This window comes from Oncorhynchus clarkii, chromosome 28 (assembly GCF_045791955.1).
Source record: "Oncorhynchus clarkii lewisi isolate Uvic-CL-2024 chromosome 28, UVic_Ocla_1.0, whole genome shotgun sequence".
NCBI classification, from domain to species: domain Eukaryota; kingdom Metazoa; phylum Chordata; class Actinopteri; order Salmoniformes; family Salmonidae; genus Oncorhynchus; species Oncorhynchus clarkii.
Genome location: NC_092174.1, coordinates 35114181 through 35130913, shown reverse-complemented (window position 1 = coordinate 35130913; position 16733 = coordinate 35114181). Strand labels below are relative to the sequence as shown.

Below are 16733 nucleotides of genomic sequence, written 5' to 3'. Positions count from 1 at the left end.
GCTGATTGGTCGACTCCATGGCTAATTGGAGAGCTGACCCCCCCTCTCGTCAGGACGCAGCTGTCTCCAATTACCAAGAGAGCTGATTTGATGTCCTGTCTTGGTTGTGGCTCAGAGACAGGTTTTGTACAGTATTGTTGTAGCCGCTGATTTGAGGTATGTGTGTGCTAATAGAACTGTGTTTTTGATTCTTGAAATTGTTTACTTACATTTGGATAATTCTGTTTCATTTGTTCCCAGGGGGGAAGGGGAAGGCACCTAGGGAGTGCTTACGCAAGAGGCCCGCGGGCATACATATACCCGTAGTATATTCACTGTCTAGGCACATTAGGTAAGACCTGGGCAGACCACCCCCTGTATTTTGGTTAGCGCACCAGGTGGGGCTAAGTTAGATAAATATTGGGTAGGCAGGTAAGATAGGAGAGGGGGCTTTGGTTCCGTCCAGCCCCTTTTCCCCATATTATCGTATGACGGAATAAATTCCTTGTAAACGGTAAATTCTCTGCCTTTTGTCATCCTTACGCGCACCTACAGTCCCATACCTCTTTCACTTCACAGAGGGTTGAGTTGTAGCCGGTTGTTGTGTTCCCTCTTCACAGAGGCATGCGTAACACCGACCCCAAGTTTGCATACCGCCCCAACAGGTCCACCGATGATGCAATAGCCATCACACTGCACACTGCCCAATCTCATCTGGAAAAGAGGAATAACTATGTAAGAATGCTGTTCATTGACTACAGCTCATCCTTCAACACCATAGTACCCTCTGAGCTCATCAATATGCTTAAGGCCCTGTGTCTCAACCCGCCCTGAGCAAGATGGCATAGCAGCCGGACGTGTGTTTTGTCTTGTCCCGTCCTGTCCCGTGTATGTATAGTTTTCTTCATATACAGTTAAAGTTGGAAATTTACATACACTTAGGTTGGAGTCATTAAAACTCATTTTTCAACCACTCCACAAATTCACAAATTTCTTGTTAACAAACTATAGTTTTGGCAGGTCGGTTAGGACATCTACTGTGTGCATGACACAAGTAATGTTTCCAACAATTGTTTACAGACAGATTATTTCACTTATAATTCACTATACCACATTTCCAGTGGGTCAGAAGTTTACATACACTAAATTGACTGTGCCTTTAAACAGGTAGGAAAATTCCCAAAAATTATGTCATGGCTTTAGAAGCTTCTGATAGGCTAATTGACATAATTTGAGTCAATTGGAGGTGTACCTATGGATCTATTTCTAGGCCTACCTTCAAACTGCTTTCAGGAAGCAGAAAAGTTAACGAACAGGGTCCAGTATGGCATAGTCTCTCCTGGTTGGGTTGAAATTAAGTGTAACTGTTGTCAGTTGAGCAACATCAAGCCTTGTTAATTTATTTTGTATCTTTATTTAACTAGGCAAGTCAGTTAAGAACAAATTCTTATTTTCAATGACAGCCTGCAAGGGAACAGTCAGTTACCATGTCAGCTCTGGGTTTCAATCCAGCAACCTTTTGGTTACTGGCCCAACGCTCTAACCACTAGGCTTCCTGCCTCTAACCACTAGGCTACCTGCCTCTAACCACTAGGCTTCCTGCCTCTAACCACTAGGCTTCCTGCCTCTAACCACTAGGCTACCTGTCTCTAACCACTAGGCTTCCTGCCTCTAACCACTAGGCTTCCTGCCTCTAACCACTAGGCTTCCTGCCTCTAACCACTAGGCTACCTGCCTCTAACCACTAGGCTACCTGCCTCTAACCACTAGGCTTCCTGCCTCTAACCACTAGGCTACCTGCCTCTAACCACTAGGCTTCCTGCCTCTAACCACTAGGCTTCCTGCCTCTAACCACTAGGCTTCCTGCCTCTAACCACTAGGCTTCCTGCCTCTAACCACTAGGCTACCTGCCTCTAACCACTAGGCTTCCTGCCTCTAACCACTAGGCTTCCTGCCTCTAACCACTAGGCTACCTGCCTCTAACCACTAGGCTTCCTGCCTCTAACCACTAGGCTTCCTGCCTCTAACCACTAGGCTTCCTGCCTCTAACCACTAGGCTACCTGCCTCTAACCACTAGGCTTCCTGCCTCTAACCACTAGGCTTCCTGCCTCTAACCACTAGGCTACCTGCCTCTAACCACTCTGCTTCCTGCCTCTAACCACTAGGCTACCTGCCTCTAACCACTAGGCTACCTGCCTCTAACCACTAGGCTACCTGCCTCTAACCACTAGGCTACCTGCCTCTAACCACTAGGCTACCTGCCTCTACCCACTAGGCTACCTGCCTCTACCCACTAGGCTACCTGCCTCTACCCACTAGGCTACCTGCCTCTAACCACTAGGCTACCTGCCTCTAACCACTAGGCTACCTGCCGCCCCTTGTGGGGGATCGGTGTGGCCAAAGTCTATGTCCATTTATTGAATTAAGGGTATCTTTGATAGCGCATACTGAGGCCGGAGACATGCACAGAATTAAACAACCCAGGAAGCCCCTTCAAACCATTGCCAACCTATGACAAAACAACATTTGCACATTCAGTAAAACATAAACAAATAAATACATCTGTAACTTACTTCTAGTGGTTGGCAATACGTTAAAAGTTTTAGGACCCCCAAATACATCAGAAAATATTTGGCAAGCTTAATTTTGGAGTGAATTGTCACTATATCGGAGCTATGTCCCAATATGTATGGGGCTGTGTTTGTTAAAACTTCTTCAGGATCGCTGGGTCCCCTGCGGGACGTTGAACCGTAGGATAATGCGATTAGCATGAGGTTGTTAGTAACAAGAAGGTAATGATCTTGTGTGTATTTGAAAATGTTTAAACTTGGGGACCCCCAAAACATCAGTAAATATTTGACATACTTATTTTTGCAGTGAATTGTCACTATATCGGACCTATGTCCCAATATGTACTCTAAGGTTTTCCAAACAAACTTTTGGAAACTTGTAAACACGATCAATACTGTAATATGATGTAATAAGTCCTCACATCAAAATAAAACAAATGAGTTCCATTAAAAAATCTCACTCACCTTCTTGTGCAGCCTACTACCAGAATCTAGATTTGTTTCTCACTTCTCTATCAACAGAACCCAATAAGAAGATGATGATGATGTCACCATTGCCCTTGATTCTAAGCAATGTTGTGCTGCTATTTTTATTGACTTGGCCAAAGTTTTTGATACGGTAGACTGGCTGGCTAAGGAGTATTGGTGTCTGAGGGGTCATTGGCCTGGTTTGCTAACTACCTCTCTCAAAGAGTGCAGTGTATGAAGTCAGAACATCTGCTGTGTCAGCCACTGCCTGTCACCAAGGGTGTACCCCAAGGCTCGAACATAGGCCCCACGCTCTTCTCAATTTACATAGACAACAAAGCTCAGGCAGTAGGAAGCTCTCTCATCCATTTATATCCAGATGATACAGTCTTATACTCAGCTGGCCCCTGCCCAGATTTTGTGTTAAATACTCTACAACAAAGCTTTCTTAGTGTCCAACAAGCTTTCTCTGCCCTTAACCTTGTTCTGAACACCTCCAAAACAAAGGTCATGTGGTTTGGTAAGAAGAATGCCCCTCTTCCTACAGATGTGATTACTACCTCTGAGGGTTTAGAGCTTGAGGTAGTCACCCCATACAAGTACTTGGGAGTATGGCTAGACGGTACACTGTCCTTCTCTCAGCACATGTCAAAGCTGCAGGCTAAAGTTAAATCTAGACTTGGTTTCCTCTATCACAATCGCTCCTCTTTCACCCCAGCTGCCAAACTAACCCTGATTCAGATGACCATCCTACCCATGCTAGATTATGGAGACATAATTTATAAATCGGCAGGTAAGGGTGCTCTTGAGCGGCTAGATATTCTTTACCATTCGGCCATCAGATTTGCCACCAATATTGGACACATCACTGAACTCTATACTCTTCTGTAAACTGGTCATCTCTGTATACCTATACCCCTCGCAAGACCCACTGGTTGATGCTTATCTCACTCCTCCCTATCTGAGATATCTACTGCAGCCCTCATCCTCCACATACAACACCCATTCTGTCAGTCACATTCTGTTAAAGGTCCCCAAAGCATACACATCCCTGGGTTGTTTGTCTTTTCAGTTTGCTGCAGCTAGTGACTGGAACAAGCTGCAACAAACACTCAAACTGGACAGTTTTATCTCTTCCTTCAGACTCAATCATGGACACTCTTACTGACAGTTGTGGCTGCTTTGCGTGATGTATTGTTGTCTCTACCTTCTTTCCATTTGTGCTTTTGTCTGTTCCCAATAATGTTTGTAACCTGTCTTGTATTGCTACCATGTTGTGCTGCCATGTGTGTTTCTACCATGTTGTCATGTTGTGTTGCTACCATGCTGTGTTGTCATGTGTTGCTGCCATGCTATGTTGTTGTCTAAGGTCTTTCTTTATGTAGTGTTGTGTTGTCTCTCTTGTCGTGATGTGTGTTGGGTCCTATATTTTTATTTAATTTATTTGTATTTTTAATCCCCGGAGCCCGCAGGAGGCCTTTTGCCTTTTGGTAGGCAGTCATTGTAAATAACAATTAGTTCTTAACTGACTTGCCTAGTTAAATAAAGGTTCAATAAAATACTATTTCTAGGGTTTTTCTTTAGTGTGGCTATTTTCTATGTTGTAGAATAATAGTGAAGATATCAAAACAATGAAATAACACACATGGAATCATGTAGTAACCAAAAAAGTAATACATCAAAATATATTTTATATTTGAGATTCTTCAAAGTAGCTACCCTTTGTCTTGATGACAGCTTTGCACACTCTTGGCATTCTCTCAAACAGCTTCACCTGGAATGCTTTTTCAACAATCTTGAAGTAGTTCCCACATATGCTGAGCACTTGTTGGCTGTGGATCAGGTATGACAGCAATCCATGCTTTGGTTTAGTTTCCCTGGCACTGTTTCCACATGCTAACATTTGAGCATTTGTGGCACAAATCCCATTCAAGTCAAGGGACCAATATTATATCCAAATTGTCCAAAAGTATCTAAAATTGATTGTGAAGTTCAACAAATTCATTTACAGATATGTTGAACATGATGAGTTAAAAATGCTAATATTGGTCCACTGTATTTAATGGGATTTGCGCCACAAATGCTAAATCGTTAGCATGTGAAAACAGTGCCAGGGAAACTAAAGCATTACAAAGCATATACAGTGCCTTCGGAAAGTATTCAGACCTTTGACTTTTTCCACATTTGATTAGGTTAGAGCCTTATTCTAAAAATGTATTTTTTTTTTATTCTCATCAATCTGCACACAATACCCCATAATGATGAAGCAAAAACAGGTTTTTAAAAATGTAAAAAATAGCCATAGGTCTTCTTGGGTATGACGCTACAAGCTTGGCACACCTGTATTTGGGGAGTTTCTCCCATTTGTCTCTGTAGATCCTCTCAAGCTCTGTCAGGTTGGATGTGGAGCATTGCTGCACAGCTATTTTCAGGTCTCTCCAGAGATGTTCGATTGGGTTCAAGTCTGGGCTCTGGCTGGGCCACTCAAGGACATTCAGACTCATCCCGAAGCAATTCCTGCATTGTCTTGGCTGTGACCTTAGGGTCGTTATCCTGTTGAAAGGTGAATGTTCGCCCCGTTCTGAGGTCCTGAGCACTCTGGGGCAGGTTTTCATCAAGGATCTCTCTGTACTTTTCTCCGTTCATCTTTCCCTCGATCCTGACTAGTCTCCTAGTCCCTGCCGCTGAAAAACACCCCTGCAGCATGATGCTGCCACCACCATGCTTCACCGTAGGGATGGTGCCATGTTTCCTCCAGACGTGGTGCTTGGTATTCAGGCCAAAGAGTTCAATCTTGGTTTCATCAGATCAGAGAATCTTGTTTGTCATGGTCTGAGAGTCCTTTAGGTGCCTTTAGGCTAACTCCAACAGGCTGTCATGTGCCAATTCATGAGAAGTGTCTTCCGTCTGGCCACTCTACCATAAAGGCCTGATTGGTAGAGCGCTGCAGAGATGGTTTCCCATCTGGAAGGTTCTCCCAACTCCACAGAGGAACTCTAGAGCTCTGTCAGTGACCATCATATTCTTGGTTACCTAGCTGACCAAGGCCCTTCTCCCCCGATCGCTCAGTTTTGCCAGGCTGCCAGCTCTAGGAAGAGTCTTGCTGGTTCTAAACTTCTTCCATTTAAGAATGATGCAGGCCACTGTGCTCTTGGGGATCTTCAATGCTGCACAATTGTTTTTGTATCCTTCTCCAGATCTGAGCCTTGACACAATCCTGTCTTGGAGCATGGTTTTTGCTCTGACGTGCACTGTAAACTGTGGGACCTTGTTTAGAAAGGTGTGTACCTTTCCAAACAATGTCCAATCAATTGAATTTACCACAGGTGGACTCCAATCAATTTTTAGAAACATCTCAAGGATGATCAATGGAAACAGGATGCACCTGAACTCAATTTCGAGCCTCATAGCAAAGGGTCTGAATACTTAAGTACATTTTTTTTTTATGATGCATTTGCTAAATTTTCTCAAACTGTTTTGGTTTTCTCATTCTGGGGTATTGTGTGTCAATTACTGAGGAGAGTTTTTTAATCCATTTTAAAATAAGTCTGTAGCGTATACAAAATGTGGAATAAGTCTCTGGATCTGAAGACTTTCCAAAGGCACTGTAAATATGTCTGGATTTGATTAGAGCTTTGATCAGCCATATATTAAATACATTTAATGAGCCCAAGTCCAAAAAATACCAAATGAATGTGCTGTGTATGACAGGCTATCACACATTATGCATAACAGAAATACATAGATGTAGCTATTCCTATGCACTCTTGGGTAAATAAAACTAGCCCCTCTAAGCGAATATTTTGGAGTGTAAACTGTATTACTGTATTGTATTATACTGTAGCCTATTATATGAGCTGGAATTATTCACATCGTTCGAACCAGGATAAAGCAGAAGAGGGCATGCAATTCTGGTGCATCACATGCTGCCTACAAAGTAACAAGTATAGGGTAGTGAATTTGATTTTAATTTTGAAATATAAAAGGGCCTATTTGATGAATTAGTAAGCTGACGAGTATATAGCCTACCCTTTTATAATATTTACCCTGATGTTATTATCCTGTACCTCCCCTTTCTCTCTCTATTGTTGCTTCATTCCTTCCTCGCTTTCAACAGTTAAATGAAATACGTTTTGTTGTCCTTATCCTCATCATTATAATGACATGCTTGAATAATATAGGACTGGAATGAGATGCAGAAGGCTTTCACTTCACTTCACGAGGTTTGAATGGTTATGGGTCTGAATAAATAACTGCTATAGCCTACCGCCATCGCGCATTAACCACTTGTGAGTTATATTGGCTGATGCATTTAACATTTATCAAAAAAGAGCTTGGGTAAATTAGACGAGCATTCATTCTTTAAATAACTGTAGCACAGGCTATGCTGCAGAAAATGTAGGTCTACCTGTCACAAGAAATAAACTTACTATGACAAGATGATAGGTCTATATGCATTGTGAACTGCTCTCCATACTGAGATGGGCTGTCTGTCCCCACCCTGAGAGTTGATTCATCATGAAGAGGCTGTACAGAACCCATGTTATTTTTTGCATATCAGTTTGCAAAATTTTTTAAAAATTGCTCAGTTTTCTGTCACTCATGGGCACGCTACAAGGAGAGCTCGAAAATTCAAACGCCTTGGGTGCTGTCATAGAGTTACATTAGATGTGCCCATTCAAGAAGGATCAAGGTCATTGGCCACAGATAAAATTACGTCAAATCACGTTAAATCTACTGTAGCTTTGATTGGACTGATCATGTCAACAACATGCTTTCAAAATCTTAGCTAGCAAACTAGCAGTCATCATCATGAATCAAGTCAACTATCAACTGGCAAATCCTTTTCAATCCTTGTCATTTGAAGATAATATTATGAAGAGAAATTATAGATACAAGGTATCGGTGGTCATCGGCCATTGAACATTAACATTACACAACAAGTTGGAAATTGCAAATGAGTGGTTTGGAAGAAATCAGTGGCTAACTGCAAGAATTGCAAAGCAATCACTAGCCTGCTATTCAGTGGAGTGGGTGTGTGGTCCAAGGGTCTCTTTCCCAAACTTCAAAGAATAAACACTCACAATTTAAGACAACTAGGAACTTGAAAAAAAAACAAGCACCGACTAAGAAAATACGTTTTGAACTGTCATCCAAGTCGGGAACTCAGGCCTCTTTCTAGAGCTCCGATCTGAAGGTCACTGTCGTCATGATTCAACCTTGCTTTTTTTCCGAATTCCCAGTTGTCTTGAAAGCACCATAAATCCAGAGAATGCCAGACTTTGATGACAAATTTTGCCCACTGTACCACATTCCTGTTCAAGTGAGCACAGCACAACAAGGTGAATCAAAACATTTATTGTATGCTGCTGCATAAATTATGTAATATGCCAATATGTAAACTGTAGCTAAGAAAGTAATACTAAGTGGATGTTGTGTAGTAAGCTGTTAATAGCCCATGTGCCTCACCCTAATTATTTGGTCCCTTTTCCCCTCATAATTTAGCCTACTGTTCTGACTCAGTGGTGCACATGTAGCCTATAGCCTGTTTTAGAGATAGTCATCATCGAAAATTATAAGAGTCTTTATTTATCCTATGGTTCTGACTTGGTATACAGGGAAATACTGTAAGAACGACCCATATTCTGAATTCTGGCACTGTACATTTCAAAAGTGCTGAACAAATAGTTAGATTGAATACGTCCGTCCTAGCTCGCTCATGAATGTCGTAATCTAAATTACGGATTGCCTCCTACCCACTCGTCATCCCCTTATGCCATAGTTTGTACATCTCAATTGTCAGTAGAAACCACATTTGTTTAAGCAAGTCAGCCATTTCAACTATGATTTTTTTAAAGGCAGTAAATTAGGCTGATTGAACTGTTTCACTGCCAGACAAGGCTCCGTTGATAGCCAAGTGTAGCAGTGGTAAGATGTTGGGACTGCTGTTGGGACAGCTTTTTGTAGGCCCTAACCGTTTGTGGGCACCATTTGTTACAGTTATAGTGCAATTAATGTATTGTTTAGTGTTGTAGTGGCTTTGCTGGCATGTATCTCAGTTTTGTTTTTTTTGCCCCACCAAGATTTTCATGCTAAAATCGTCACTGACATTGCCAATAATTGAACTGTTGCATTTTACATCATGCTGTTCATATAAATAATGTATTATCAATTACCGGTTTCTCGCAGTTTTTTAACCTGGGAAAAGGGAGAGGTTTTGGGTGGTAAATGTTGGTAAATCTCGGTAACTGGATTCCCGCCATTCCACCCCAATACATACCCTAAATTGCTAATGCTACCTGGGTAATGCTCTGAGGCTTACCCAGCTCTCCCAGACTGTTTCGTGAGTAGTGTGTCAGGGGCTTGGGTACTAAAGAAATACGCATCTTCATTGTACTTATAAATAAAGAGCTATCCGTAGGGACTTTTATTTTGAGAATTCCTTACGAATGGTGTTGAATAAATGTGTCATGAATGATACTGTAACACACAGTTGTATGACTGGTTACATAAAGGTGTTATGACTGGTTTCATAAAGTTGTTATGACTGGTTTCATAGAGTTATGACTGGTTTCATTAAGGTGTTATGACTGGTTTCATAAAGGTGTTCCTAGTACACATGTCAGACTGAATAAGGAAAATGTAACGTGTTTGACAATTAGATGTCTCAACGTGTTAATCAACGGTGTTGGTTTTGAAGAAGTCAACAAGAACAACCACAGCGAAAGAGGTTTCCCTGTGCAAGTGTTGCGATCTTATCTTTGCCTTCACCAAAGTCTGTCAAAACTGTTGCCATGCCTAAGGCCAAAAGCATGAATATGAATACATACCAACTCCATAGTACACTCAGAACAAATGTTTGATACCGTTACATGTATTCCTTCCCAGCCATTCCAATGAGTCTGTCCTCTTATAGCTCCTCCTACCAGCCTCTGCTGTTCTAGGTTGAACCTGTTTTGGTTCCAGGTAGAACCCTTTTGAGATCCATGTAGAACCCTCTGTGGAAAGGGTACTAAATGGACAACTAAAGGCGGCAGGGTAGCCTAGTATTTAGAGCGTTGGACTAGTAACCAGAAGGTTGAAAGTTCAAATCCTTGAGCTGACAAGGTACAAATCTGTTGTTCTGCCCCTGAACAGGCAGTTAACCCACTAGGCCGTCATTGAAAATATGAATTTGTTCTTAACTGACTTGCCTAGTTAAATAAAGGTTTAAAAATAAGTATTCTCCTACAGGCACAGCCAAAGAACCCTTTTAGGTTCTAGATGGTGCTTACATATGGAGTTGCCTACTTTAATTCTAATACATGTTATAGACAAAAAATAAATAGATTGTTTAGCTGTGGGTTGTTTTAACATGTACATGATAAGGTACTCTCTGGATCAAGGGATTAAAACAATGGGATACAACATGTTTGTACTCTATACCAGGTATCTTCAACTAGATATAGCAAGCAGTTGGATCATTTTTCTTTTTGAGCGGATGGCCGGCGGGCCGGGAAAGTAAGTACTAATCATTTGTAGTCTGCAAATTGACCGCGAGAAGCCCAAACAGATACAATGTTTGACTAAAACATAATCATTTCAAACATTGCTTACATTTGTATACGATCACGTGTCTCTCTATTATGCGTGGGGATACTTTGAAACACATTTCTGATTTCTGATTCTGATTGCTGATTTCCTGGTGTTTTTAAAGTATTTTATGTCCAACAATAAAAAATAAATATTTTGGGGCTCAGAACTTGGGGGGGGGGGGGCAAATAAACCCACCTGCGGGCCAAATTTGGTGCCATTTGGGGAACCCTGCTCTATGTACTGTTGCTGATTCAAACAATGAAGGCACTCTTGCCAACACAATGAATTAAGCTCTAATTCAGGCAATTGCAGATAAAATAACCACAATGCTGGCTAACTTAGAATGTTTGCAATGTATACTGAACAAAAAAGTAAATGCAACATGCAACAATTTCAAGGTTTACTGAGTTTGAGTTCATATAAGGACATCAGTCAATTGAAATAAATAAATTAGGCCACACCTCTGGATTTTACATCACTGGGCAGGGGTGCAGCTATGGTTGGGTCTGGGAGGGCATAATCCCACCCACTTGGGAGCCAGGCCAACCAACTGGGGACCCTAAAGGGATTTATTACAGACAGAAAAACAGTTTTATCAGCTGTTCCTGGTGGCTGGTCTCAGAACACCACGCAGGTCAAGAAGCTGTATGTGGAGGTCCTGGGCTGGCACAGTCAGAGGAAACAGTCAGAGGTCACCAAGCGCAACATAGCTTCAGCGTGTAAATCAGCTAGAAAGATGTGTTGGCATCGAGTAATGGTCTCTGGCCCCCTCCCAGTTAGGGGGAGTGATGAGCTCTACAGCAGAGTCTCACAACTCAATCGCTGGTTGAAAACTGTTTTCTGCCCCTGGCCTGCTGAGGAGTGAAGGACTCCATCCTAGCTGGAGGGGTACTCTCATCTTATCTACCAACATAGACAGGGCTCTAACTCCCCTAGCTCCACAATGAGATAGGGTGCAGGCCAGGCAGCAGGCTGTTAGCCAGCCTGCAAGCTTAGTGGAGTTTGCCACTAGCACAGTCAGTGTAGTCAGGTCAGCTATCCCCATTGAGACCGTGTCTGTGCCTCGACCTAGGTTGGGCAAAACTAAACATGGCGGTGTTCGCCTTAGCAATCTCACTAGGATAAAGACCTCCTCCATTCCTGCCATTATTGAAAGAGACTGTGATACCTCACATCTCAAATTATGGCTACTTAATGTTAGATCCCTCACTTCAAAGAAACTTATAGTCAATGAACTAATCACTGATCATAATCTTGATGTGATTGGCCTGACTGAAACATGGCTTAAGCCTGATGAATTTATTGTGTTAAATGAGGCCTCACCTCCTGGTTACACTAGTGACCATATTCCCCGTGCATCCCGCAGACATTTACGATAGCAAATTTCAATTTACAAAAAAAAATGACGTTTTCATCTTTTGAGCTTCTAGTCATGACATCTATGCAGCCTACTCAATCACATTTTATAGCTACTGTTTACAGGCCTCCAGGGCCATATACAGCATTCCTCACTGAGTTCCCTGAATTTCTATCGGACCTTGTAGTCATAGCAGATAATATGGTAATTTTTGGTGACTTTAATATTCACATGGAAAAGTCCACAGACCCACTCCAAAAGGCTTTCGGAGCCATCATCGACTCAGTGGGTTTTGTCCAACATGTCTCTGGACCTACTCACTGTCACAGTCATACTCTGGACCTAGTTTTGTCCCATGGAATAAATGTTGTGGATCTTAATGTTTTTCCTCAAAATCCTGGACTATCGGACCACCATTTTATTACGTTTGCAATCGCAACAAATAATCTGCTCAGACCCCAACCAAGGAGCATCAAAAGTCGTGCTATAAATTCTCAGACAACACAAATCTTCCTTGATGCCCTTCCAGACTCCCTCTGCCTACCCAAGGACGTCAGAGGACAAAAATCAGTTAACCACCTAACTGAGGAACTCAATTTAACCTTGCGCAATACCCTAGATGCAGTTGCAAACCTAAAAACTAAAAACATTTGTCACAAGAAACTAGCTCCCTGGTATACAGAAACTACCCGAGCTCTGAAGCAAGTTTCCAGAAAATTGGAACGGAAATGGCGCCACACCAAACTGGAAGTCTTCCGACTAGTTTGGAAAGACAGTATCGAAGAGCCCTCACTGCTACTCGATCATCCTATTTTTCCAACATAATTGAGGAAAATAAGAACAATCCAAAATTTAGTTTTGATACTGTCGCAAAGCTAACTAAAAAGCAGCATTCCCCAAGTGAGGATGAATTCATAAACTTCTTTGAGGAAAAGATCATTATCATTAGAAAGCAAATTACAAGTTCTGGCCTGGTTTAGACCTTATCTATCGGAAAGATATCAGTTTGTCTCTGTGAATGGTTTGTCCTCTGACAAATCAACTGTAAATGTCGGTGTTCCTCAAGGTTCCGTTTTAGGACCACTATTGTTTTCACTATATATTTTACCTCTTGGGGATGTCATTTGAAAACATAATGTTAACTTTCACTGCTATGCGGATGACACACAGTTGTACATTTCAATGAAACATGGTGAAGCCCCTAAATTGCCCTCGCTAGAAGCCTGTGTTTCAGACATAAGGAAGTGGATGGCTGCAAACTTTCTACTTTTAAACTGGGACAAAACAGAGATGCTTGTTCTAAGTCCCAAGAAACAAAGAGACCTTCTGTTGAATCTGACAATTAATCTTGATGGTTATACAGTCGTCTCAAATAAAACTGTGAAGGACCTCGGCGTTACTCTGGACCCTGATCTCTCTTTTGAAGAACATATCAAGACTGTTTCAAGGACAGCTTTTTCCATCTACATAACATTGCAAAAATCTGAAACTTTCTGTCCAAAAATGCTGCAGAAAAATGTATCTATGCTTTTGTTACTTCTAGATTAGACTACTGCAATGGTCTACTTTCCGGCTACCCGGATAAAGCACAAAATAAACTTCAGTTAGTGCTAAATACGGCTGCTAGAATCCTGACTAGAAGCAAAAAATGTGATCATATTACTCCAGTGCTAGCCTCCCTACACTGGCTTCCTGTTAAGGCAAGGGCTGATTTCAAGGTTTTACTGCTAACCTACAAAGCGTTACATGGGCTTGCCCCTACCTATCTTTCCGATTAGGTCCTGCTGTATATACCTACACGTATGCTACGGTCACAAGATGCAGGCCTCCTAATTGTCCCTGGAATTTCTAAGCAAACAGCTGGAGGCAGGGCTTTCTCCTATAGAGCTCCATTTTTATGGGATGGTCTGCCTACCCATGTGAGAGACGCAGACTCGGTCACATCCTTTAAGTCTTTACTGAAGACTCATCTCTTCGGTGGGTCATATCATTGAGTGTAGTCTGGCCCAGGAGTGTGAAGGTGATCGGAAAGGCTCTGGAGCAACGAACCGCCTTTGCTGTCTCTGCCTGGCCAGTTAAACTCTCTCCACCGGGATTCTCTGCCTCTAACCCTATTACAGGGGCTGAGTCACTGGCTTATTGATGCTCTTTCATGCCGTCCGTAGGAGGGGTGCGTCACAAGAGTGGGTTGAGTCACTGACGTGATCTTCCTGTCTGGGTTGGCGCCCCCCCCCCCCCTTGGGTTGTGCCATGGTGGAAATCTTTGTGGGCTATACTCGGCCTTGCCTCAGGATGGTAAGTTGGTGGTTGAAGATATCCTTCTAGTGGTGTGGGGGCTGTGCTTTTGCAAAGTGGGTGGAGTTATATCCTTCCTGTTTGGCCCTGTCTGGGGGTATCATCGGATGGGGCCACAGTGTCTCCTGACCCCTCCTGTCTCAGCCTCCAGTATTTATGCTGCAGTAGTTTATGTGTCGGGGGGCTAGGGTCAGTTTGTTATATCTGGAGTACTTCTCCTGTCTTATCCGGTGTCCTGTGTGAATTTAAGTATGCTCTCTCTAATTCTCTCTTTCTCTCTTTCTTTCTCTCTCTCGGAGGACCTGAGCCCTAGGACCATGCCTCAGGACTACCTGGCACGATGACTCCTTGCTGTCCCCAGTCCACCTGGCCGTGCTGCTGCTCCAGTTTCAACTGTTCTGCCTGTGGCTTTGGAACCCTGACCTGTTCACCGGACGTGCTACCTGTCCCAGACCTGCTGTTTTCAACTCTCTAGAGACAGCAGGAGTGGTAGAGATACTCTTAAAGATTGGCTATAAAAAGCCAACTGACATTTACTCCTGAGGTGCTGACCTGTTGCACCCTCAACAACCACTGTGATTATTATTATTTGACCATGCTGGTCATTTATGAACATTTGAACATCTTGGCCATGTTCTGTTATAATCTCCACCCGGCACAGCCAGAAGAGGACTGGCCATCCCTCATAGCCTGGTTCCTCTCTAGGTTTCTTCCTAGGTTTTGGCCTTTCTAGGGAGTTTTTCCTAGCCACTGTGCTTCTACTCCTGCATTGCTTGCTGTTTGGTGTGTTAGGCCGGGTTTCTGTACAGCACTTTGAGATATCAGCGGATGTAAGAAGGGCTATATAAATACATTTGATTTGATGGTTACATGGTTACACATGCTGCACATTTGAGAAAAATACGCTTTTTATGAATATGCTTTTTTTTAGGCATTTTATTTCAGCTCATGAGACATGGGACCAACACTTTACATGTTGTGATTATATTTTAGTTAAGTTTATATTTAACTCACACAGTCAACATGGAGGAGCTTGAACATGTTCCAGTTCTTCCATGGCCTGCACACGCACCAGACATGTCACCCATTGAGCATGTTTGGGATGTTCTGGATCCACGTGTACGACAGTGTGTTCCAGTTCCCGCCAATATCCAGCAAATTCACACAGACATTGAAGAGGAGTGGAACCACATTCCACAGACGACTATCAACAGCCTGATCAACTCTATGCGAAGGAGATGTGGCAAATTGTGGTCATACCAGATACTGACTGGTTTTCTGATCCACACCCCTACTTTTTTTTTAAAGGTATCTGTGATCAGAAGATACTGTATCTTGTCCCCAATAGTGGCAAATACACACAATATCATTACCTTCTTGTGGAGCCTGACCTGGAGACCAGGGTTGAGGGGTACTGAGGCTTGCCCCTGACCGAGGCCCTGTCTAGTTTGCTTTCACTTCCATTGCTCTTATAAAGCACCACCATTACACCCTGGTCTAATAGCCTCTTGGGGATCCCATTCCAGATGATCCTGGCTTTCCCTCTATCTGTGGTTATCACCTCAAGCTTAATCAATGATTTATCATCATCCACTCTGGGGTTGTCCATGCCACTCTGGGGTTGAGATGTTAAACAAAGAGCTTGCTCCTTAAATAAGATATTGGGACGTGTAAAGTGCAATACAAGAGCCAGAAGAAGTACCAGACCAGGTGTGCCTCCCCAGGTGTTTTTCAGACTCTGCAGACTGTTGTGGTTGATCTCTACATGATATGTTTGTGGAATAACATTTAGGTTTATGGTTGGTAGACTTTGGATTTGTCTAAAGAGGCTGACATTGACACGGTATGTATTGTCTGGATCATAGCCACTTCCTCTGTTTCCATTTGGTGGATAGTGCGGTGTGACATAGACCTCGTCCACACTTTGCTGATTGGACCCTTCGTTCCTAACTCTGAGTATGACCCTGTCCCTGTTGTTCTCAGTCCCCCTTGAGGTGTAGAATTTTCGAGTTACATAATAAGGAAGTGCCATAGCGCCATTGTTGCTGTTATTGCGACCAATATTCCCTAGTGATAATATTCCCTTACATGGAGACTGGACAGTGAAGGTAACGGACTGGGGATATCAGTGTTTCCATAGAAATTAATGCCATAGTCTTCCCTGGATGCGTTGAAATTGAGTGTCATGTTGTCAATTTGAATATTGTTGGCTAGCCAGTGAAGCAGCATCAGGCCATGTCGAGGACCAGGGCGGCCAAATTCTATGTTCCGGATATCCCTTATTGACAATAAAAATTCTGGGATAGCACATACTGAGGTATGGGACAGAAAAATGATGAAACAACTCATGAAACCTCTTCCAATCGTGGCCAACCTATGACAAAACAAAGATTGTCTCAACATTAGCACCTTTAGTAAAAAACAAATACAAAATGACATCTGGATTGATATCTGTAGCTTATTTCTTGTGGTTAACAATACATTTATC

General features: G+C 42.6%; 1 pseudogene; it reads right to left on the bottom strand.

Annotated features, from left to right (window-relative positions):
- Positions 1-15614: 15614 nt before the first annotated feature.
- LOC139386770 (uncharacterized) lies at positions 15615-16474 on the bottom strand (annotated as a pseudogene).
- Between the last annotated feature and the right edge of the window lie 259 nt (positions 16475-16733).